Source organism: Heteronotia binoei, chromosome 2 (assembly GCF_032191835.1).
Source record: "Heteronotia binoei isolate CCM8104 ecotype False Entrance Well chromosome 2, APGP_CSIRO_Hbin_v1, whole genome shotgun sequence".
NCBI lineage: Eukaryota > Metazoa > Chordata > Lepidosauria > Squamata > Gekkonidae > Heteronotia > Heteronotia binoei.
In genome coordinates this window covers 55,095,201-55,117,722 of record NC_083224.1, presented here as the reverse complement: position 1 = coordinate 55,117,722, position 22,522 = coordinate 55,095,201, and the positions used below count along the sequence as shown (strand labels likewise).

General features: G+C 40.4%; 1 protein-coding gene and 1 non-coding gene across 5 annotated transcripts in view; one reads left to right on the top strand and one right to left on the bottom strand.

Annotated features, from left to right (window-relative positions):
* Nucleotides 1–22,522, top strand: part of TOX2 (TOX high mobility group box family member 2) — a 351,639-nt gene that overhangs the window by 124,508 nt on the left and 204,609 nt on the right. The gene's annotated exons all lie outside the window — the stretch shown is intronic.
* TRNAM-CAU (transfer RNA methionine (anticodon CAU)) lies at nt 3,764–3,838 on the bottom strand. The gene has a single exon. It is a non-coding gene; the product is annotated as a tRNA-Met (tRNA).

Genomic DNA, 22,522 nt, shown 5'->3' with positions numbered 1-22,522 from the left:
TCAACAAGAGGTTCTTTAGGTCCTCTCCACTTTCTGCCATTAGAGTGGTATCATCTGCATATCTGAGGTTGTTGATGTTTCCCCCGGCAATCTTAATTCCGGCTTCTGCTTTGTCCAGGCCAGCATTCCACATGATGTACTCTGCATATAAATTAAATAAGCAGGGTGACAATATACATCCTTGTCGAACTCCTTTTCCTATTCTAAACCAATCAGTTGTTCCATATCCCATTCTGACAGTTGCTTCTTGACCCTTATACAAGTTTATGCCCCCCCCCCCCCAATTTACCTTGCTTCAGTTCTACCATTTGTACCTTCCAATGAATGATGCAATGGTCTTGCACTAATAGAATTAATATGCAAATAAAATTATATGGTAATCTTTTATCAGTATGTTTGATCTGTAGCATTTTTGCTACTTGAAAAACAATCAAACTCTTTGTGAAAGGCCAATTGAATCTTTTTCGATTTTGCTGCACTTTCCCCAGCAAAACAGTGCAGAGTTCACATTTGCTGTGGGAAGAAGTGGGCTTGGTGTTGTATGATTGATATTGCTGCAGTCATGTGAGGGAACAGATTTCACACAAACAGTTTATGATGACATGGAGTTGCAGTCATTGAGAAGGCAACCAATGATAGCCATTGCATCCTGAAGAGCAAGACTCGAGTCCAAAAGCACCTTAAAGATCAACAAGATTTCCAGGGTATAAGCTTTTCCAAGTTAAAGCTTCCTTTGTCATGGATGGCAGTCTGGAGATTTCTCCCAGTAATCTGTACATTTCCCAGCTGCTCTGGAGATGAGGTAGCTATGGGGTTTTCCATCTGTACTTCCTTAGCCTTCTGGAACAAGCAAGACTACACTGCCCAGGTGATGGAGGAGGAGAAAGACAACAGGCCTGGGTGAGGAAGAGGAGGGAGAAATCACAACTGCTTTGTCTTCTGTTGCACTGAGAAATTCAGAGGTGTGAGGCTGCAGCCAGGCAGCCCTAGCAACCATGCTGCTAATTTTGCATATGAATTAAGACTGAGAATGTTTGCTTTTCTTCTTTAACTTCCTTTGAATATAATTTTTCTTTACCAGTAATACTAATATTTTAAAATACACACCCGCACATGCATACACACAGACACACTCACACATAAACACACACAGTTGTTTAGGTTTTGCTGTTCTTTTCCCGGCAAAAGAAATACCATTTCCTTTTATTGTAATAGCAGCAATCTATTGATAAAATTTGCTTTGTGTTCCCTATTCTTCTTGCCCTTGTTAGTTTCTAATCTTGCCATTATTTACTTTGACATTGCTGTTTATTTACCAAAGAGCCTTTTATTACATTGGTCATAACATCATTGCTAATAACACAATGTTGTATTAAAATGAGCACTCTAGATATTATTTATTGTTTGCTGAACCTCGCCTAACCTTGCATAAGTGCATTAAAACGTCAGAAACACATCTTCAGAATCTCATTTTGAGAGGGACGTAAATAATCATGACAGATACGACTCTATAGTACACATTGGAATATCAGTCTTCCTTCCCAGGGGATTTTAACACATTGCTAACTCTTACTGTCCAGAATACAGTAGTTCATCAATGTGTTGTGTTTTTACCATCTTGTGCCAGGTGTTGCCCATCAGCTAGATAAAGTGATATCTCAGATGTTCAGTAATTATGTGCTCAGTTTTTCAGGCATAATTAAAGAGAGTTAAAAGTTAGATTTCCCCACCCCCAGAGATACTTCTTACACCATTGATATGTATGATATTTCTACATGTTTGTAAACTGCAGAATTCATGATATTTGTGAATTGTTTGCTTTGAAAGCTGGATTTTTGAGTAACTGGATAATTCCATGGAATTGTTATGAATAATAGACACAGTTGTAAGTATACTGTGCTACCCTGTCCTGATCCAGTATGGGTGGTCTGCAAATGGAAACTCCCCATCAGGATCAATACACACAACAAGAGTACTTCGCATATGTCTGTTTCTTGAGTAGGTGCCAGCATTCAGTGAACTCAAAGATTTCAGGTTTTCACGGCTGGTAACATCATTAGGGATTGTAGAATCTTTCGGGCTCAAGTGCTGTGTTCTACTGGAGAAAGTTTTTCTTCCAGACATTTCGTTCTCGGCTGCGGAGAACATCCTCAGTGGCATTGCAGCCGGAGCAGGCGCTCTGACCATCTTGGCTGCTGTGCATTGAGTGAGGCCAGGGCTGCTGGAGAGCTGCTATTTCTAGGCTGGAGGAGGTGTGGTGAAAGGGCAGTAGGTTTGTGGATGTGCCCATTGTTTGGTGGGGCTTCCACTACCCTTCCAGGAAGCCCCACCAAACAATGGGCACATCCACAAACCTGTTTCCCTTTCACCACACCCCCTCCAGCCTAGAAATAGCAGCTCTCCAGCAGCCCTGGCCTCACTCAATGCACAGCAGCCAAGAAGGTCAGAGCGCCTGCTCCGGCTGCAACGCCACTGAGGATGTTCTCCGCAGCCGAGAACGAAACGTCTGGAAGAAAAACTTTCTCCAGTAGAACACGGACGGCACTTGAGCTCGAAAGATTCTACAATCCCTAATGATTCAGTGAACTGTTGCTGTGTATTCAGTTTCTGGTCCTGGATCAGAATCCAACCAGTGTCTTGCCAGCAGGTATTATGATCTGATGTACATAAAATACATTCTAGGCAGTGATGTCCCCATTAGCAAGTTATAGCCTGGACATCCTATACAGATGGGAACAGCTAGTTTTGCTGATCTCAGTTTTATACCCTAGATCTGTGAGAGATCTTTGATTTTAAAAATTATGCATTCTGACAATGCACCTTTTGCCAACTTTTCAGTTCCATCATGTGGAGTGTATGTCAGTAATGCATATAATACTGATTGAAAGATATTAAAAAAGGCAATACAATACAAACAGTCCTTTGGAAGTAAGTTCAATTTGGAATAAGTAGAATTTATACTCAAGTAAACTTATTTAAAACCAGGCTACAAGAAAACTAATCATCCATTCCCGCTGAACTTATTTTAAAAGATGTAGTTCTGGAATTGACATCTAGCTGTGTTGCCAGAAGCTGTCTGAATGGAGAAATAATCCCATGAACACCAAAGGCATATAGCATAATAGAAATGCTGACAGACTCTTAGTCACAGCAGCACACAACTGCTTCATGAAAATAATTCCTGTTGTTCAATCAAATCAGGAGGGCATTTGACCCTAACAATGAGTCAAATGCAAAATGTAATGTAATCCCCAAAAGGGGCATCGGTATTAATGGAACTTGACATGTGATCAAACAGCCATGGCCATTTGACCCCAGAGATGAGTGAGAGATCTATTGTGTCTAATAAAGTTGGCAGGGCATCATTCTTCACCCTAATCAATTTTCTCTCTTTAAAAAAACACACAAGAATCTAAATTATGTACATGCATCACCAATGTTCTTGCATGCTCTGCACTTATTTGAAATGAAAATAATGTAGAAATGGGTATAATTTTATTGGGAGAAATTTTTACTGTGCAGTCCTAAGAACTTGTTCCTGGGCTTAAGTCTCACAGGATATACCTGAAAAGGATTCTAAGTAGACCTTCTTAGGATTGCTTTCTTAATGAAGTGCAATAGTACATACGAACATATGAAGCTGCCATATACTGAATCAGACCCTTAGTCCATCAAAGTCAGTATTGTCTACTCAGACTGACAGTGGCTTTCCGGGGTCTCAAGCTGAGGTTTTTCATGCCTACTTGTCTGGACCCTTTTTAGTTGGAGATGCTGGGGATTGAACCTGGGACCTTCTGCTTATGAGGCAGATGCTCTACCACTGAGCTACCATCCCTCCCATCTCTCTTCTCCCCAGTCTTCTTTTTCTACCTTGAGTAAGATCTCCCTGCCCCAAATGGGAGGGAGGACAATGAAACTGTTCAGAGAATAGAATGAGAATGAGAATACTTGGCAGAGAAGAAGTGATAGATCTCAGTGGTTGATTCAGGATTATAGAGAGTTCATGCAGAGTTTTTCCACTGAATAACAGTTTGGTTAGTTTGGTTAGTGAGTAGCTTGATTGTTTTATTACCTTTGTTGATAAATCAACACACAATTATTTCTTCAGTACGTTTATAACCTGCTGTCATAGTGGCAAATTTATAGTTCCCAGGGTGTCTTACATTAAAGTAGGGTACAAGGCCAGAGCTTTTCATATTCTAGCTCATTCTGTGAGCATAATGTATTTCTGTTAGATTTTCATTCCACCTGTTGTTTAAGGTGCTGACATACATAACTCCCCTTCTGCCATTTTATTCTCACAACACTGCTGTGACACAGGCTAGGCTGAAAGGCTGAGTGAGTGGCCCAAAGCCACTCAGTGAGCTTCATGGCAGAGTAGGGATTTTTGAGCATGGGTATTCTAGCCACTACATTCTGGCATTCTAGCCACTACACTGCTGGTATAGAGAACAAGAAGTCAGTGAAACCAAGGATTTACAGAATCTTTGCAGTAGACAGGCTTGGCAAAGTGAGCAAATGACACTTGGAATGTATCTTGATCTGCAAGTTGCTTTATGTTTAAGTGTTAAAACGATAAATACTTGGACAGGCATGTTGCATTATGTGAAGTGGATGGTTTTCAAAACGTTTCATAGGTTTGTAATACAAGGAGTTAAATGCATTTTGGATCCAAAACTCAGAGAACGTTTGGTCTGTTTGTTTAAGGTGATTGCTCAGTCCTTTCCATGCACATGCTGGAGAGGAAAAATCAACTCCTCCTGCATTATTGCTGTTGAAATGAATGGACATGTGATTGTATTTCTGTGATAGCATCCACTAAGATAAACAAGGATCCTGATTTCCCCCCACTGTCTTGCCCACTCTGTGTCTCTTTGTATAAATCAAGGCTGAAAGAACAGAAATCAAGGAAATTACAGCCATGTAAGAATGACACGTACCATTGGGAAGGTGTTTCAGACCAAATTTGAACAGATACAGAGCTATTGTTAGGCAAAACATAGTTATTTTCCAAGCAGTGTTCTGACAGTGTTTGCACTGAACTCTGAAAATTCTACATACTCAGTGGTTTTTAACACCAGTGTTCACAATATGCAAAAGTAGAAACATGGTGGTTGTTACCAAAAGTACCCTAGCAATTTGGAATTGGAGCCATTTTTTCATGGTGTAAGTGTTTGAAATATATGACAGCCTTGTTATTTTCTTTTTAAATGTGCCTTTTCCTGGGTGCTGATATTTTGCTAATTTTTGTTAGATGTGCGGGTGGCTTAGAATGAGTCGGCAGTAGGGAATAATTTCTGCTGCTAGTGCGAGTTAGGTATGGATGAATACGTTGGTTAAGAATACTAATTCTTAGTACCCTGACCTGGATAGCCCAGGCTAGTCCAGTCTCATCAGATCTCAGAAACTAAGCAGGGTTGGCATAGGCTAATATTTGGAAGGGCAACCTGCAAGGAATACCTGGTCATGATGCAGAGGCAGGCAGTGGCAAACCACCTCTGAAATGTCTCTTGTCTTAAACAAGTCTAACTCACCACTTAGTGCTGCATAGCACTAAAAGAGCTGGAACTTTTGACTGCCAGACAATCTTAGGATCTCCTGGCTATACTGCTCACAATGCCATACAATAAATAATTAACTAATTCTTAATAGTAGTAGTTGGGAAGCTTCCCCATAAAGAATCTACTTACTTACTGGAGGACAACAGGAGTCTTGGGAGGGGCAGACTGTGAGCTGGATCCAGCCAGCTTTTTCACTTTTTCAGCCAGTTCTCTTTCTTAGCACAGCCCCCATCTCACATCACTTTTGCCCATGCAGATCCCAATACCCCCAGCTTTGCCTTCGTTAGTGGTCAGTGAGGATTCTTTCTTCATTTTTCTCCTGCAGAAAGCCTGGCTCGATCCATCTAATAAGGCCAATTGACCAGCCAACCAATCAGTCAGTATAAACTTCCAGCCGGGATGTAGTGGAGGTGATTCTGTATGAAATACTTTACCTTCTTGAAGCAGCAGTAAGAGCAAAATTGTTTCAGGGCAAAGACAAGATGTCATTGACAGGTAAAACCATGCAGATCGAGCTTTAAGGAGAATTAAAGAATCATGCATTTTTACACCTGATGAAGATATTTAGCTTTTAAGGTACCATAAATCTTGTTTTGAGGGGTTTTTTGTGTCTGTTTGTGCATCTGCATCTGCATGCATGAATATTTGTATCCTTGATGCTTACATATTTATGTATAAATCAGCATCTGTATGTATCACTGTATCTCATACCTTAACTTTCTGTACATTTTAGTCTGCAGGGAGCCACAAGACATACAGTACTTTGCCACTCTTGGGGGCTGAAGATGGGGTCAAATGGTCAGGTTGCTTGATCAGATGTCAAGATGCATTACCGCCATGTCCTCTGTTGGGTGCTGAATTACAACTTGCATTTGACTCATTTCTGGGGTCAAAATGTCCCTCTCATTTGATCAGATGGCAGAAATTGTATAATTTGTATATATCCCTGAGCCATATGGGCTCTGAGTGCTGCTGTAATGTGTTTTATAAAGGCACAGCTGTCTGGGTGACTTATTTAAAATGGGATTTTGAAGTAGTGTTCTTGCTATTAAATGTCCTCATGCAGGGTTACACAAGGTTTATCTGTTAATAAATAGCATTTAGAGCACTCATTTTATAATCACAATAGTTTTGCTAGTTATGAGGCATTGGCCATTGCAATAGAACTATGTTTGGTAAACAACCAATAATGTAAACATAAATAATAGCATAATTAGGACCTAATGAGGATACTAGAGACTACTGTGTATTGTTGTAAACCAGGCTAAGCTTTTTCTTGGTACTGCAGGTTATACAATGCACTATAAACATTTTGGCAGATTCAGTGTGCTGTTTCCCTTGAAAAATCCCATTTGATATGGATTGCAATAAGATGTCAGTAGAAGACTGTTTATAAAATAAAACTGAACTACAGGCAGACGAACACCTTCTTCCCATACTGAAGACTGATCACCAAATCAGGCCAGCTAATAGCTGCAAAATGCATTCAGAATCCAGGATCCCTTTAGAATAATAGGGTTTGCTAAAAGGATGTGACAAGCACACAGTACATTGGAAAAAAAACCAAAATTACTTCAGCAGTTTGTTGGTTTGGGAACCTGGTGCAAAGCCTGTAGCACCCAGTAGATACATTGACTTTCACTTCATGGGAACATGGGTCTTGAACAGGAGGCAGAAATGCAAATACTTTTCCTTCCTTCCCTAATCAGACAAAGTTGCAGCAACATGGAACTGCATAACAAACTGAAATAGGGGAGGCCACTTCATACATTATAGTGGAAGTGAAAACATGTTGCCTTCTGCTACCTTCTTCCTTGGGAGTTATGAGAGCGACATGCCTTTTTAAAAATATAGTATAGATGTATGCCATGGAAGCTCTTTGTGGAACTGTGGTAATTGCCCCAATTCTATGAAATGTGTACACTGTAAAAAAAAAAAAAAGACCTGCAGCGGTCTTCACAGATTACAGACTAGGATTGAACCTAGGATTGGACCTGCATGCATACCTCAGAGAGCATCTGTTGCTCTAAGCTTTCCCTGCCATAATAAAATCAGAGGGTAGGTCCCTGCACAGAGCTTTGCTGACTCCAGAGACCAGAAGAGCAGCAGGGATGAGCATGACCTTCTTAGCAGAAACACAAAAAAAAGGGATAATCTGAAAGTCATAAAATGATGCAAAAGCATACGTTATAAGGTCAAGCATGAAGCATGGTAGTGCTGATGCTTTTTGATATTTATATCAAGGGAAATTATAAATACAAAACCTTCCTAAATCTGCGCAACAATACTGCCTACTACAGGTTTATGAAGGTGTACGAACATATGAACATAAGTGTATAATTTTCCTCGATAAAGATATTACTGAAGCATGCCATGAATACCAGTCCTGGGTGTATGTATGCCTTCTACTCTGCAGTATCCTTGAGGTGCTGGAATGAGCCTCCAGAGAAGATATACCAGTGTATCTTCTTTTAATATTCAGATGCTGTAGAGTACAATTTTTAGGAAGGCATATGTAATCCCATGATATGTCAGGGAACAGGCAGCATTTGCCTGTCCAAAGATTTATTTCTTTATTTGAATCATTTATGTGAAAAAAATTCCAAATATTTGAATTGTACACTTTGCAAAAAGATGTCCAATGCAGCTCACAACACAACCTGCACGCATTTCTGGAATCCTATAGACTAATAGATACACCATGGAATGTTATGAAGAGTTACGCCAGTTTAAGTATATATAGATTTCAGTGTGTTTAGACTGGAGTAGCTAAGCATCAGATTCAGCTGTCACATTATTGTAGCAAAACCTCACAGTACATTAGAGTCCAATTCAACAGTTGTATTTATTAGTGTTTGTAAGCAGTGAAGGCAGGATATGATAAGAAAGCTGAAACTTAATCCAGACAAGATGGATGTGCTGTTGTTCAAAGATAAAGCTGATACAGGATTCTGTTTACAGCCTGCTCCGGACAGGCTGAAGGATCAGGTTCACAGTGGACTTTTTTCTTGAACAGTAGGATGCAAAGTTTTCCAGGAGCACATAGCACCAATTTAAGCCAGTTTGCCAACTATGGCAAGAATGGGCTGACCTCACCACAGTGAAAAATGTTTTGGTTGGATTACTGTAACATGCTCTTTGTAAAATATATGCTAACATCAACTGGTGAAAAAACTGAGACGATTCTAAGTAGAACCCACCACAGCTATCATATTACTCTCATATGCTGGTTATACTAGCTGCTGATCTGTTACCAGACCCATTGGCATTAACCTTTAAAGCACTGAACGGGACCAGAATACATGAAGGTTAGCTTCTGTCCATATGACCCTGTTTACGTGTACTACTGCCTATTCTGCGTGCCTTCACTGAAAGAGCTGACAGTGGTAAATGCATAAAGCAGGGCCTTTTCAGTGGTGGCTCTCAGATCATGGAGTTCCTGCTCTGGGAAATTTGCCCTGCTACAACACTTTCATCTCCTGGAAATTGCTTAAGACTACTTCATTCCAGAAGACATTTGATGGTTCTTTTTTTATAAACTGTTAAGAGGATTTTGTTTTCTGTTAGTAATGATACAATTGCTGTTTCTGTCATAGCCACATCTCTTATGATTCTCTATCTTAGCTTCCTTGAGTGGTCTTTCTGAAAAGCATGCAACACAGTCCACTGTTGCTCTAAACAGGACGATTGATCTCAGGACTGGCTATAGAACAGGACACGGTTGAGTTGTTTTTAGTTCTTGAGTTGGGTCATTTCTGGAAAAGAAAGAGAATTAATAAATTACTGTGTAATAGAAGGAGACAGTGTGGGCAGTGGTATTTAGTTTAGGAGGGTGGAGCACGTGAGAAGTTTCATTGTTACAAAGACAGAAAAATTGAAAGGGAGAGTAATTGTTTCCTTGTTTTGACCTGCTCTCTGCAATTCTAGAACAATCGTTTTAAATAGCTGAATCAGACTGGTTGCAAACAGCTGAAATGTCCACCTTCTCTGATTAGTCTTAAGCAATGCTCTAGTAGTATTCCTTTATCATTTACCCTGCTTCATCATTTACTAAAATGGCTTCTCTATGTTAGTTTTTTGATGGTAATTGTAATATACTGTATATTTCCACTTGCCTTTTTGACATCATAAATGCGCCAGATTTACATGGCCTAAAGTAGCAATACCTGGGAATTATTCTAACATGATATACTGAGAGCCAGTTTAGTGTAGTGGTTAAGTATGCGAACTCTTATCTGGCAGAACTGGGTTTGATTCCCCACTCCTTCAGCTGCAGCTGCTGGAATGGTCTTGGGTCAGCCATAGCTCTGCCAGAGGTTGTCCTTGAAAGGGCAGCTGCTGTGAGAACCCTAAACTCCACCCACCTCACAGGGTGTCTGTTGTGGGGGGAGAAGATATAGGAGATTGTAAGCCACTCTGAGTATTTGATTCAGAGAGAAGGGTGGGGTATAAATCTGCAATTCTTCTTCTTCTTCTACTGTATTGACACTTTACAAAACACCTGATTATGTCCCATTGTATGAAAACATCAAATATTGAATGAAGCACACAAATAGGTTGGATTCAGCAATACATAGGCAGAAGGCACTGAAGGTTGTGAGTTTTCTCTGTTTTCTTGTTCCTGCAGAAACTGTTTCTGACCTTGGGAAAATTAATTCCCAGGGACCTGAATGGAGGAGTAGCCATGTATGCTGCAGCATCAGAGGGAGGGGCAAAATTGCATATTCCTGTCTCTTTCAGCAATGGAACTCCGCTGGCGGAAATGGGATAAAGGAGCACTTTTTGTCCACTTTCCTCTGTTGGCTGCCTGCCACTGACCCATGTGGTTATAAATCCAAGAACAAACTTTCTGGATGTCAGGAATGGCTTTTAGGGGAAGCGTTGGAAGCAAAGCAGGGAAGATCTAATATTCTTGAACAAGTCAATTGTTGAATTCAGCCCAGCCCATTTACATCTACAACACAAGCTTTCTTGTTCTCAGAAATCAACTATCAAACCATAACTAAGATAAAAAAGCATAAGGGTCATGCAAGTATAATACGGCTTCGTGCATCTTCTGATATGAATGGAAGAGTTAAAGCAGCCATGAATGACTGTTTTGAGGATAAATGTGATCCATTGTGGAGAAAGGACTGAGTAACTGCAGAAATATGACATTCTGTGAGAAGAACTAAGAAATGCACTGAAAGCAAATTTGGCTCCTTTTTAAAAACTGTAGTTAGATTGAGAAAATAATAGAAGATAATTCAGGGTGTCAGGGGTTGCCCAGTAATAAACATCAACTGGGAACATGACTGCTTGGGTGCCCAGCTAAACAAAGTTAGTGGAAGTGAACTGAACCAAGTATGTTTCCTGCAAAGGGCCTTGTTCTAATTTTATTTTGATTGCAGAAGTATTAAGAAGACCTGGAGGATTTCTCAACATCTTGTCTATTTTGACCCCAGCCATCATTTATGACCATAGCTTGGGATGTGGGCAATGGTATTGGGGAAGAATGAACAGGGTAGTACAAGGTGATGGCATGCAATTATATCACTTAGTCTTTCAAAAGTATTCATGAAGATTTCCATAGGAAATCTTGTGGCCTGTCAATAATATTATGGCACATGTGTGTCTCCCACAGCAGTTCCCCCTGCTGTGGGCCAAAAATGTCTCAAACCTCAGCAATATCATAGCAAAGGAACAGAGCTAAGCAAGTAAGGCTTGTCTCAATCTCTCATATTTTTTACTATCCCCAAACAAAGGTATTGTTTGTCATTTTCCAGAATGTTGGTGTGTTAAATAACATTGCAAGATCCAGGTAAAAGAGTGAATCATCCAGAGTGAGTTTGGATCAGTTCCAAGTATTGATGAATTAGCAAATTATTTCCTTGGTTTTATCTGTATTATTGCAGATTGTAATAATATATTCCCATTCTAGTAAATGTATAATTTCCTGCAGTTCAACACTAGTATTTTGTTTAAAGGGGGGGGGAAAGGATATGCATATGCATTGTCTGAAGTCTTATATACATTTCCAGTAAAAAGAGGTTATAAAATCACATGAGGTTATAAAATCACATCCTACAAGACTTTTTGTTGTTTTTGTTAGTTAGTTAGTTTCCTACTTGCGGGGAATCTTTTTTTTTTACATTCTCTCTTTTTCAATTAAACTCTTAAAAACAATACACAAGTGATACAGTCTGTTCTCCTGCCTCAAAGCTCTACCCCTCATTTCCACATCACTCCTCTGCATGTGTAGATCTGCCCTCTTATGCATGGAAAATATATCCAGAAACACTGAAATATAACATAAATACATTGTATAGATCAGCAGGTAGAAGAAAATATTAGATTAAACAATATTTCCCATTAATGTTTGCACAGTTAGAATGGAAAAGATAAGAACTGAAACCTAACTAAGGAAATGCAGAAGATCAGGATGAATGAAGCAGTCTCTCCCCCCACCCCCTGACAATAAAGTTTCTTCTTCCTTGATCATAGGGCTTTCTCAAATGGCACTTTAATATATATAATGCATATGTGATGCTGAAAGAGCAAATATAGAGGGGACTGGTATCAGTGGACTACAGGGGACATGCTGATTAATATTAAACACCTTTCTCAGCATGATGCACAGTGATACTATCATGTACCATTTTAAAAAGAGCAGTATAATGTTATATTCAAGTTTAATGGAATAAAGAACCAACATATATCATCCTTCCCCTCCTCCCAAACCAGAGTCGTATTGAGTCCAACATGAGTACAAGGGATGATCCAAGCACCTGAATTTTGTATGAGCTGTTATCTGACAATGGGATTTTTTCAAGCACGCAGCCAAGAAGGCATTATTGTAATTCAGCTTGAAAGTAATGAAGGTCTTGGTAGTAGAAGCATGCACATCTTGGCTGTAAGACTGTTACATTGTTTAAATGGAAAGAAAGGTACTTTGGTATTAAAGGAGAATGAACATTATTTTCCTGCAACGGCTGGTGTTCTTTCAAACAGAGCCCTATTGTTAAAAAAGAGAGAAAAAACCCCCTAGAAATAAAGATAATGTAACTGAACAGCTCCTGGAGCCAAAATGAATCATTTCTGTTTCTTCTGTGTTTGCTTTGGGGAGCAAAATAGCATCTTATACAACTGTAGATAACTAAAAAGCATTTAGATTGTATGTAGAATTCCTTCATGGCTCCGGAGAACAGAATTCAGCAGATGAATGTCATGAGCAAATGTTGAAAACATGCTGCAACACATTTGGGAAGCCAGATGTTGTGGGTGGTTGTGAATAATCTGGGGTTTGGTGTGGGACAAACATGTAGAAATGTTGTAACAGGCTCAGGGCAAAGTGAAGTGAAACCATCTGCTGGCATCAGAAGATGGTGGTCTCTTTTCAGAGAAACTTAATATCAAAAGGCCATGTTTACACCATAGGAAGGTGCAAACAGTTGTTGGCAGGACTTTGTCTTGTCTCTGAAATCCAGATGAACTTCTGGGGCGCTTAGACACAGCGGGGGGGGGGGGGAAACTTGCCTCTACTTCATGTGGAAAAATAGCCGTTGCCACCAGATTTTGAGTTTTAGAGGTGGTCTGAATGCATGGGGGTGATTGCTTCATAGTATCTTCTGAACTAGGGCTGCTAGGCTTCCTGCTATGGAGGGAGGCCTCCCATTGGGGGCAGCCTGCTTTGTATACTGCTGTTCTGAGAGAAGGGGAGAAAAAAACCCCAGTGATGTCAGCTGCATCATTATATTACTTCTGGGGGAAAACCAGAAGTTATGTAGGGGAACCGAAGGAATTGTCAGAAAGGAGTTTCCAGTGAATCCTAGAGCTTCTCTATGTCACGTCCAGGTTTTCACTGGAAGTGATGTAGCAACATAGCTGACATTATGCCCCTCATCTCCCCTCCCTCAACTCTCCCACCAGTTGCCAAGCCTGGCAACCTGGCCCTAAACATCATTGCTAGGTCAGATAAGATGGACATATATCTCAGTTTGTGGCCATCACCACAAACATGCTGAGCAGGATAAAAGATACACTTACCACTGGTAAATGCATGTGTGAGATCTCTGCTAAAAAGATTACTCATTTTCCATTTCACATTTTATTATACTCTGGCAAGGCCCATTTTCAGTAAGCAAGTCTTACTTTAAATGTTGCCTAATTTGAATGTGTTGCAGGGCAGTTTAGGTGAAAACAGGACAAAGGCCATCCTTCCATTGCCTACTTGCCATGGGATAGTTACGAATTTCCCAATGCTCTTCTAAGTATAGCCAAGAGACATTTTGTCTTGACATGAGGAGCAGCATTGCAAGCCGTTGCTGATTGGATCAAGCTGAGTGGGTTGAAATTGAACCCAGCGAAGACAGAGGTCCTTTGCCTGGGCCGCAGCGCCCCAGAAGGGGGGATTCCCCTTCCAGCTTTTGACGGGATGCGGTAAGTCAGGAGCTTGGGAGTGCTACTGGAGTCCTCCTTGACAGTGGAGGCCCAGATAGCGGCCACTCCCAAATCCGCCTTTTTTCATCTTAGACGGGCGAGGCAGTTGGACCGCTTCTTGGAGCGAGGCGACCTGGCAACAGTGATCCATGCGACGGTCACCTCGAGATTGGACTACTGTAATGCCCTCTACATGGGGCTGCCCCTGTACCGAACGCGGAAACTGCAGCTGGTGCAGAACGCAGCAGCCAGGCTACTAGTGGGACTACCCCGGTGGGAATTGCACTGGCTGCCAATCATATACCGGGTTCGTTGCAAGGTGCTGGTTATCACCTATAAAGCCCTATATGGCCGAGGACCTGCCTACCTCAGGGACCGCCTCTCCCCATATGTTTCCCAGAGAGCACTGCGTTCCAGCACACAAAATCTCTTGGAAATTCCTGGGCCTAAGGAGGCCAACTTTTTTATTTATTTTTTGTTTATTTAGAATTTATATCCCGCCCTTCCCACAAGTGGCTCAGGGCGGCTTCCAACAATAAATCCGACACAAAAATTAAACAATATTTAAACATGTAAGGAATTAAACATTTAAAAACAGATAAAACCTTAAAAATTAATAAACTTAAAACAACTAGGGAGCTGGCCTTCTCTATAAAAGCCCCCCAATGGTGGAATCAGCTGCCGGAGGAGGTGCGGGTCTTGCGGGACCTCAACTAGTTCCGCAGGGCCTGCAAAACTGCCCTCTTCCAAGAAGCCTTTAAGATGTAACCAGAATAAATATTACGCTGCCGGATAAATAGAGACTGTAGCACCACTGTATTGTTTTAACTTTTAAAAATTAATTTATATTTGTATTTTTATTGTTGACTGATTTTATCTGTTATTGTGATATCATGATTTCGTATCATGCTCTGTAAGCTGCCCTGAGCCTGCTTTGGCGGGGAGGGCGGGGTATAAATAAAAATTTACTTACTTACTTACTTAGTTGTGGTAAACCAGCAGCAGAAATAAATGAGAATGTTTTGTCATCTTAAAGACTGACATTTTATTCTTGCATAAGTTTTTGCAGACTGGAGTCCACCTCTGGGCTGTAGTCTTCAAAAGCATACATTACTTTAGTCTTTAAGGTGCCCCAATAGTTCTGTTTATGTTTGTTGCAACAAATTAGCGGGGCTGCTCCTGTGGAATTAGTAGCAGAAGTGAAACCTAACATCATAGAAAACTGGATGGATATTACCTAATAAATCAGGAATGACTTACTGCCTAAATATTTTTTAAAAATTAAACAAAGGTATTGAAGTATTGGTTATGTGAGCAAAAGGGACCCACTTGATCCCATAAAATATCCCAATTGATTAAAAGAACTACCATTTCTCCCAAGAACTGTCTCTCATGTGGCATTCAAAGCCGGGATCACGGAAGTTACCGTCTAAGTCTCAAGCAGCTGACTTCTGCCAAGGGTAATGGCTTCCAGCTGTTCCACATAGGGCAACGACCACTCCTTGATTGGCCATAGGGTGGCCCTGGTAGGTGATGGTGGTTGTAATGGTTCAGGGCCCCTAGCCTGGATTTTTGCCAAGGACTCCAGAATTATTAATACTATCCCTGTAAAATGATACAAACTTTGTGGTGAATAAGCCCAAATTCCTGCTTCCAGCCCATGAAACCTGGCATTAAGCCCGTTCAGAAGTTTACTTGAAGGTCCCTTGTGCTGTTGAAACACCATTACCTTAGAGAAAGACAGTTCAGGTACTTTTGTACATAGATTACTTTTTTTCTTTATATATTACTAATTTTTATTCCATTTCTTGGCTCCTGAGGTACCTACCATGATGAAGTATAATTGACAAGATGTTTATACTTATTAATGATAATTCTGCATGAGTAGTTGTGTAAGTCAGTAGAAAGAAAATAAAACCTGAGTCCATTGTCATTTTAGAGAGTAACACATTTTATTCCTTCATATGCTTTCATGAGTCAGAACTCACTTCATCAAAAGCATTCATAAAGCTGATGAATTTACATTATTTAAAGGCTGCAAACAGCACAAAGTTGGTGTGGATATGGGGCAATAATTACTATCCGGAGCTCTCATATTGTGATAATACATGCCAACTACCACTGGGTAAGAAGAATTTTCTGCTCTTGTTCCTTGCTGTTAGATGGAACTATTAATGCCATTATTTAGATTTTGTTAGCTCAGTAAGATGATGCAGAACTGTGTTAATTTGAAATTTTGTTTTGACATTTACATTGGTTCTCATAGCTTGCAGAGACATGAAGGACTAAAACTGAACCATAACTGGATTTGTGTTTACACCTCCTTCACAACAGAATGCTTAGCTTGCAGAAGGTTACTTGGGAGCCATTTGTTTCAAGCAGGAAAGCATTATTTTCCACTTAAGCGTTTGGAGGCCTGAGCAAACAGGAAGAAGACTTAGCAAAGAAAAATTGATTAAGGGAGTGCACATTATGTGTAATTCCATGATGCTTTTTCCCAAACATTTTTTTTTCTCAAGGAAAAGAACTTATGGGAAGTTGGAATCTTGGTGGTAGGAGAAAAGAGCTACTTAACCTCTTCTCTGCCAACCATTCATTCACACAGCTCCTCATTTCCAAACTCATTTTCTCCTTGTTGGAAAAAGCATTTGATTTTGAGCAAATGGGATCAGAATGGTTAAGCAGTGCCTTGCTGTACTGCTGGACTTCCATTCTAAATTCCATCTCTTCCTTGGGAGAAAAGAAGTTGAAAGAAGGAAATACAGCTTATTATTGCTTATAATTGTTACAGAGCTACAGAATATAAATAACAAAAAGCAATATCCTTTCTTTCCTTGGTGTGAGATAAATTAGAGAAAAGTATGATGAACTACATGTAATGTTTAGCTTGACTGTTATTTCTTGGTGATTTGCAGCTAGATCATAAATGGATCAATTCCACAGTTTAAATTATAGGACAACATTTTGTTATATTGGGTATTATTTATGTTGATGGAGCCATATCAGATTCACTGTGATGGCCTTTTTATTGTTCTCAAGAGTCTGGATATAAAGAAGCAGAGCCCCTACAAGGACTTGTGGTGGGGCATCCTATTTTCCCCTCCCCCATTGTTTCTTGTGTCCCTTCTCTGGTAGTCACCATAGCCTCTCATCATCACAACCTTTATTGGCATAGCAAACCAAATAACCATAGCCTCTCCCCTTTTCCTGCTACTTCCTTTCCTTCCTACCCACCAGCCAACCTATCTTTATCTGCCCCTCTGTTCTTAGCTTTCTTTCCTTCTCTTCTGCTGGCAGTCTCTCCGCAGGAAAACTCTGTTGTGTGATACTGGCCATTGATTGGGACCTGGTCCAGTTGTACAGTGCCAGCTGCCGATCTGGACTGGGCCCAGTTTTCCATTGGGTAACCTGAGATGACTTGCGGGGGACGTTTCTTTCCCTCTGTCCCCCTCACCACATTGTTTCTTCTCTCCTGTGTCAGCCCCCATATCCTTACGTTTCCTTGCTTCCTTCCATCTCACCCATGCACCAATTTACCTCTTATCTGCCCCAAATTTCAGATCTATTTATTATTTATTTCCTTCATTTATATCCTGCCTGTTTCCATTGTGAGAACCCAGAACAGCTTACATCATTTTCCTTTTCTCTAGCGTAGCCTCACAACAACTCTGGGAGGTAAGTTAGGCTGAGTGTGCATGACTGGCTCAAGGTTACCCAGTGCAATTCCAAATAGAGATGGGATTCAAAGCTGTGTCACCCAGATCCTAGTCTGACACTCTAACCACTACACTACTCTGGCTTTTGTCATGTGACTGCTGTTTAACGGTAGTAAGCAGCTGAGCCTGGGGAGTCATGCAGATTGGGTGGTAGGTCACACAGTAGCTGCTGCTGGCCCAAATGTGGCCTGGAAAGGACCCTGTCCCCTTCCCTGCCTAGTGACAGAAACCAACCCTTGAACTCTAGCAATACTGTTGTGGTTGCCTAGCAACAACCACAGAGCGCATTTGTTATAGAAGGCTACAGACACTGCTTTTATTATTTGGGGAGGGGGGTTAACCCTATATTGTGTGTGTGTATGTTTTAAGATTTCAGATTTTTCTGCAAACCTGGGGCTGTTTTCAGGTTTGTAGAAAGATCTGTCTTGTCTGTTCATGGCTCCTATTTCCAGATTGTGTTTCCATGGGTTTGGTCACATTGAGAACTAGATATATTGCTATGTATCTCAACACTGAACATTCTGTGTGAGAAAGTGCATCAAAAAGAAGTACTCTCCCTGAGAATAGTGATTCTAGAGCAGGTAACCTCCTATGTCTTGCACAGGTGCAAATAATTCATTCAGCTTTTCTGGAATCTTCCTAACTTTCATTAGCAATTCTTCTGCTTCTTTGTTTTCTGGTGGCCCAATTACTTCCTTAAATCCTTTTAGCAATTCACTTTTCAGATTCTCATTTAACCCACCTTTTACTGACAGCTTTTTTTTGTTCCTTCTTGTAAAACTTCAACCGATTTCTCACTAGCCTTATGCTGCTCTCACTCTCCTCTTCTCTTTGGGGCTTCTGTTGGATTTCACACTATCTGCCCTGGGTCAGCAACTAGTTCTGCCTCTTTCGTGCAGGAAACAAGATCCTCTAAAAACCAGTTTCTGTTTGCCATGTGAAAAAGGCGAAACAAGTTGCAGCCCTGGGGCAGATAGTGTGAAATTCAACAGAAGCTCCGCAGAGAAGAGGAGCATGAGAGTGGCGTAAAGTTAGTGAGAAATCGGACTTCCAGTTTTTATTTATTTATTTATTTATTTATTTATTTCGATTTATATCCCGCCCTACCCCACCGAAGCGTGCTCAGGGCAGCTCACAACACAAAATTCTAACAATAAATCAAAAATTAAAATACATTAATAATTTACACAGTAAAATAAAACACAATTGTCAGCGTGCTATGCTAGTCTTCTTAAAATTCAGCTATTCAGGTATTCAGATATTCCGATATTCAAATATTCTGATATTCAGATGTCAGTCAGTTGTATGCCAACCGGAAGAGGACTGTCTTACAGGCCCTGCGGAACTGCCCAAGGTCCCGCAGGGCCCTCACCTCCGGCAATTGGTTCCACCAGCAAGGGGCTGTGATCGAAAAAGCCCTGTCCCTAGTTGACTTCAGACGGGCCTCCTTTGGCTCGGGGATTGTAAGGAGATTCTGAGAACCTCATCTCAGCACTCTCTGGGGAACATATGGGGAGAGACGGTCCCTAAGGTAAGCAGGTCCTAGGCCATATAGGGGTTTAAAGGTAATAACCAGCACCTTGTACCGAACTCGATATATTATCGGCAGCCAGTGCAGTCCCCGAAGCCCTGGCTGAATGTGCTCCCATCTAGGGAGCCCTAATAACAACCGGGCGGCAGCGTTCTGCACTAGCTGCAACTTCCGGGTTCGACACAGGGGCAGCCCCATGTAGAGGGCATTACAGTAATCCAACCTTGAGGTGACCATTGCATGAGTTTTAGAAGAACTCATCCTTCCTTTTATGGTTTCCTCGACTCTGCTGACTAACCAGGTTGGTGTCCTCTTAGTATATATAGTGCCCTTCCTAATCTGTGATATGTGTTCTATCTGAGGTTCAGTTGCTGCATAGTTAAAGCACCCTGAAGAGATTTAACCCTACTTACTTTTATTCATTCAATTTCCTTTGGATAAATCCTTTCATTTTTGAGATTTTCCAATATCCAGTGTGGCCATACTGTGATGTAGTGTCTTCTGCAGCCTCTGTACATTGTGACTTTGACTACAACATTGAAGCTGAATAACTGGCTAAACTCATGCTGCAGTGTTGGGAAGTCCTTTTTACTACTCCACTGAGTAGATAAAACTGAGGTTAAAAGTAAGTCTTTCCTACAATTTGCATGGGGACTAGTCATTTAGACCCCATTTTTTCAAATTAAGCTCTCCCTGGTTGCTCTCACTCGGTGTGGATATGAACATGTGTCATTTTAAACTTTAAATATAACTGTCTATAAACACATACACAGAGAAATTCACAGCTCAATTCTTGGAGGGGTTGTAGATCACTGGTAGAATATACATTTTGCATGTGGATGGCCCCTGGTTGAGTCCCTGGCTACTCAAGTTAAATGGATCAGGAATCAGGGTGATGTGAAAGACCTCCACCTGAGACCCTGGAGAGCTGCTGCCAGTCAGACCAGATAATACTGACCTTGATAGACCAGTATGAAACAGCCGCATATATGCCTGTATGTTTAAACTATAAACATAACTACTCCTCTGCCCCTGCACTCAGGAAGCCTGCTGTCCTGTAGCAAGGCAACTTGTCATCAATTACAGTCAGCCTTTGCAAAAGGGCTCCTATGAGACCAGTCTAACGTGTAGTAGGGGCATGCTTTGAACTGGACATCTGGATTTCTCATTCCATATTCACATACTGTCTTGATAGCGGTATTGAGCATTTGCTCATGTTCTGTTTTGATAACATTTGATGTCTTAAACTTGTCTTGCAATGTACCATTGAGGCCATTAGTATCAGGCTTGCTGTCCCACGTCACTGATGTTAAACAAGATTCACATAAGTGGAAATTGTTCTATGTTCTCCTCCTGTATAGTTTTGTTTTTGTTTGTTTTGTTCCAGGAGAAATGAATTTTGTATCTAGAATGGGTTTCTCATCCAAGTACTAACCAGGGTTGACCCTGCTTAGCTTCCAAGTTCTGATATGATGAGGTTAGCCTGGTCTATCCAGGTCAGGGCTAAAACAATTGTATGACTTCAAAGAAGAGCCATGGGCTTCATGTTTAGCTGTCTTCTCAGACTAGAGTAGGTAAGGTCTATTTTCATGAGAGAAAAAAACCTGTAAAAATTGGAGTTATCTTTGAGTTATGAACCCTTCACCAATCCTAAAAAGTCCGCTTTGTTGACATATAATTCAAATTTGTATATATTGTAAAGGGCAAAATATGACTTGGTTTTTATTACTTTAATTAAAATCTGAGCGAAGAGTGAGAGATTCATATTAAATTGCATTTTTTCCTAGCTGCTGTTGTTAGGGAACCAACTGATCTGATTACCATGAAGATTACAGGCTATCAAAGTGAAAAAGGACTTTTTGCAAGGATTTCATATTAAACCTTCAAACATAACAGTTTAAGAATAATTATAGTAGTATTACTGGAAAATGATTCATTAATTCTGAATTAAATGGAAGACCCCCAAAAGAAAATTTCTGAGACCATAGTTTTCATTCCAGTCTGATGTAATTTAGCATCCATTTTGCAGCTGTAGAATAAAATGGGGAAAATATGTAGTTGAACTGTATTGCATTTGTCAGGCTAAACTAATGAGTTTTTTTGTCATTGACTTTAAGCATGCACTCAAGCAAATGGAATAGCCATTTTCATTTTCAGTAATAGAAAGCTGCAGAAGAAAAGGGAGGTAAAGGCTGTAATTGATTGTTAAAATATAACTGTGTATGTATGGAGAGTTCTCATATGGGGTCTACAAAAATGTTTGAACTGATTTTAATAGGCTTGAAAGATAAAGGAGCAAACTTTAAAAAATAAAAAGGGGGGAAAAGTAAGACTCACACTGGAAATTTTATTAGCATTCCCAGAGGACTATAATAAAGCTTTTTTTCCACACAATACAGTGACTGTTTACAGTGGACAATTTAGTTTCCTTCCAACAATTATGAGTGAAATTGAATCTCAGGAAATGTTACTTTTCTCCAAAATTAGAAATAACAATAAAGACATCCCTGGAAGTTTACGGAATGGGTGAAGAAATGTGTGTGTGTGTGGGGGGGGGGAGTTTGGTGGCTGGGGTGGGAGAGCCATTAGTCTCTGAAAGACAGTTCAGTACATTTATTTAAAGAACTTCAGATGGCTTATAAACAAAGCATATCCTCATGTAGTGATTAAAGATTGAACATTTTCCCTGTGACTCTGCCTATAAAGCTTGGAAATAGGATGCTTCTGTGTTCTGGGATAGTGCTGACAAGACTCCAAAGAGTATTTTCTGTGTATTATTTGTGTAAGAGCAATGCGAGTTGATCTTGATTTTGTAAATGGTAATTAAATTTAGCATGAGGTGTTTCTTTGTGAATAATGTAAAGCTTTTGGCTAGCCATTTGGGAGGCACAGCTGTGCTATGTTTACTTTTGCTCCTATAGCAATGATAAATCCAATCACTTATTATACAAAGGAGGGCAATACGTATTTGACAGAGGTTGCTCAGAGAAGGAAGTGTATGTTTATTCTTCCTTACTTTTTTTTTCCTTTCTTTTTTTGAGAGAGATAAATAGTGAGAACTATAATAATGGCCCAATAAATTCATCTTTGTTCTAATTCTGTCTGTCATCCATTCCCAATAGTCTGTTTAATCCACACATCAAAGACTTGGGTTAACATGAACTAAGATTCTCCCCCGCCCTCGCTTCTGTTTTACCATATTAGAATCCCACACAGGAACAAAGAAATGCACCACTCTGTAGTGGAATAATCTTGGAAAGGCAGCATTGGATTTATGGAATTATGGACCTTCCTCA